This window comes from Monodelphis domestica, chromosome 1, assembly GCF_027887165.1.
Source record: "Monodelphis domestica isolate mMonDom1 chromosome 1, mMonDom1.pri, whole genome shotgun sequence".
In the NCBI taxonomy this organism is placed as follows: domain Eukaryota; kingdom Metazoa; phylum Chordata; class Mammalia; order Didelphimorphia; family Didelphidae; genus Monodelphis; species Monodelphis domestica.
Window position 1 is genome coordinate 19,983,496 of NC_077227.1, and position 3,264 is coordinate 19,986,759.

The 3,264-nt window shown below is 39.2% G+C and overlaps 1 non-coding gene across 1 annotated transcript; it reads right to left on the reverse strand.

Moving 5' to 3' along the window:
* Positions 1–2,855: 2,855 nt before the first annotated feature.
* Positions 2,856–2,959, reverse strand: LOC130456668 (U6 spliceosomal RNA). The gene has a single exon (XR_008915729.1). It is a non-coding gene; the product is annotated as a U6 spliceosomal RNA (small nuclear RNA).
* Between the last annotated feature and the right edge of the window lie 305 nt (positions 2,960–3,264).

Consider the following 3,264-nt stretch of genomic DNA (forward strand, 5'->3'; position numbering starts at 1 on the left):
AAGGAAAATTCTGAGGGACTTATGAGAAAGATGCTCTCCACATCCAGAGAAAGAATTGTGGGAGCAGAAACACAGAAGAAAAACAACTGGATATGATTGGGGATGTAGATTCTAAACGATCATCCTAGTGCAATTAACCCTTTGGAATTGCTCATTGGCTATGGGGGTGGTGGTGAGAGGAGGGGAGGGAAAGAACATAAATCATGGAACCATGGAAAAATATTCTAAATTAATTTATTAACTAAATAAACTTAATTAAAAAAAAGAAATATTGTAAAGGAGATTTTCAGTCAGGTGTGCATTTGGGCAGATGTTCTCTGAGGTCTTTCCATATCAGAAATACTATGATTCTAGGCTGAAGCTCTGGGAATGGATGAGATCACCACATGAGACTTAAGAGAGGCAGAAAACCCAGTTATAGCAAAGTAAGAAAGGAAGGAGATCCAGGAGAATATTTATTTTTTTAAGACTAGGATAGGGAAAGGGAGGGAAAATGAAGAGCATACAGAAGGCAGTGGCCATTAAAAAAGAATTAATACAAAGACAAAAGAAAGGTTAGGGATAGGCACTTGGAGTTAAGTGACTTACCCAAGGTCACATAGTTAGGAAGTGTCTGAGGCCAGATTTGAATCTAAGACCTTTGCACTGCAGAATTAGCACTCTATCTACTGTACTATCTAGTTATCACTCAAGGGTCAATTAAATGTTTACAGAGAATACCAAGAGCATCTAGGAGGATGAGTGCATTCATTGGGTATGGAGAAATGGTATGGAGGATCTGATGGCATCATGGTGGAGTACCCATCTGGAGTCAGGAATACTGGACATGCTGAGTTCAAATAAGGCTTCAAACAGTTACTAGCTGTTGAAGCTTTAGCAAGTCACTTAACCTTGTTTTATTCAGCTTCCTCATCTGTAAAATGAGCTAGAGAAAGAAATGGTAGAACTCTCTAGTATCTCTTGTAAAGTAATCCCAAGTGGGGTCATGCTCAGTAAGATGTGACCAAGCAAAAGACTAAACCACAATGAAGGATTTGAAAGAGCCTTGTCTTTTGAATTTTGATCATAGGTTCATTGGTTTAGAAGCTATCTGTGTAACCTTGGGAAAACCCCTCTAAAATGGAGATTTGAACCCTATACTTCAATCCCCAGAAGTCCTTGGCATTTCCCAGAATTCCCTATAATCTCACATGAGTCTCCACCTGGACGAGATCACAATGAGTATTTAACTGGAGGTAACATCTACCTCTGCCTCTTCTATGCTCTCGCTCATTCAGCTCAGCATTTGCAAGATGTAGTAAGTAAGCTTTGAATGTGCTAATCAGCCCTAGGTATGTGGTTTTCTTATTTTGTATTTTCTTATTCCTTGATTTCTAACAATCTTTAATAAACCTCATAAAATATAATATTTCTATTACTAGAGACAAATTTAATTTTTACACCCCCTTTGCTCTCTGGGTCTCAGTTTCCTCATCTATAAAATTAGGTGACTGTACTAGCTTGTTTCTGTGACCCCTTCAAGTAATAAAACCTGCATACTTTTATTTTCCAGTGAAGGCTGGAAAAAGGTTGGTCTGGGTAGCTGTTGAGAGAATTCTTATTCAAGTACTGGTGAGTCAAGACAGCCTCTGAGGTGTCACCCTCCAACTCTGAGCTTTATTGATTGTCAGAATTCTTCTTCCTTAATGGTTCATCTCAGAAACAGATCCAAGTTCTGAAGCAGAGCAAAGTTTTCATATCATGCAACACAATATTTGTATTGTGGTGTCTGATTTGAGGCCTGGCCATTTTAGCCAAAGTGACCTTAGTGGGCCAGTGAGATACTGAATGTGGCCACAGGACCCACGTTCAGGCCCTTGCTCAGCAGCTGGTTTCCTACTAGACCTTGACTTAATCGTCTCAGGTTCTCTCCTCTGCTAATTCATATTCTTGGGTTTCTTTAACACCTGGCTTCTGTTTTTGAGTTCTTATTCTCACTAACCTCATCTGTTCTGTTGATGGACTTTTCCATTGTTTTTAAGCAGTACCAAATAGTTTAAATGATCCTTTCTGTATAAGTTTAAGTCTGGTAATGCTTTGCTTCCTTCCATCTTATACACCCCCATTTTTTCTAAGTTGTTTTCATCATCATCATCATCATCATCATCATCATCATCATCATCATCATCATCATTATAGACCTTTTATTCCTCCAAATGAATTATGTGATTATTTTAGTAAGTTCTTTCTGGTATCCGCTTGGCTATTTGAGTGGAAAAGCACTATTTCTGGAAATCAGTTGAGATGATACCATCATCTTGAATATTGTAGTATGGGATAGAATGGAGAACACCCCATGTTCTCCTGAGCCTGCATCCCAGACACTTCCATGGAAACATGCACCTTGAGATTTAAGGGTTTGGTACTTTGGAATGATGCAGAAAATCCTGGGGGAAGGAGTGGTCTCTTGGTGTGACAACAGAAGGAGGGGGAAAGCTGCATCAAAACAGTATCCAAGAGTATTGACCAATAAACCAGGACAATGAATGGCCCATTTAGTGGGTTTTAAAAAGAAGTGACCCCACTCTTCTCTCAAATCAGCCTGTGGCAAGTAGCTTCCCACTCCCATCAGCCTCCTGTGAGGGGTAAGGGAGGGGCTACACTTCCCCAATTCACCTGGCTGAATTGATAAACTTCAAGAACATGCAGAGGACAAGAGTCCAAACTTGACCGGGTTCCAGTGGTGGTCACTATTGCCCCATCACTGTATATTGTCACAGCTTAACAACAAGCAACACATCTTTCCAGAGTTAACTGAAATGTTCCTTTATTCCTGTAAAGAGTAGTTAAATTTATACATATCTTGTGAATGCCTTAAAATGGTGGAGTAGTTCCTAATGCATTTGTCATCCTTCAGGAGAGGCAATACTAGTCTTCTCTATATCATTCCAATTTTAGTATAGATATAGCCAAAGTAAGCACCATGTCGATCAATTTGGCAGATGGAAAAAGCTTGGAGAAAGTTAAGTTGTTGAGAATGACAAAGTCGGGATCCAAAAATTCCTTGACAGGCTTGAGCATTGGCCTGAAACTATTCATATGATTAAGAAATCCTATTGATAACTTGTTTTTATATCGCCTTCCTTTCCCAGTATAATCTCCCTCCAGGAGAACCAACTCTTCTAAGAAAGGATTTCTTAAAAGGACGAGATAGAAGCAGTTCAGAAAAAAATAATCAACATGCCAATGAAGTCCCATATTCCATTGAATACTTCAAATCCATAG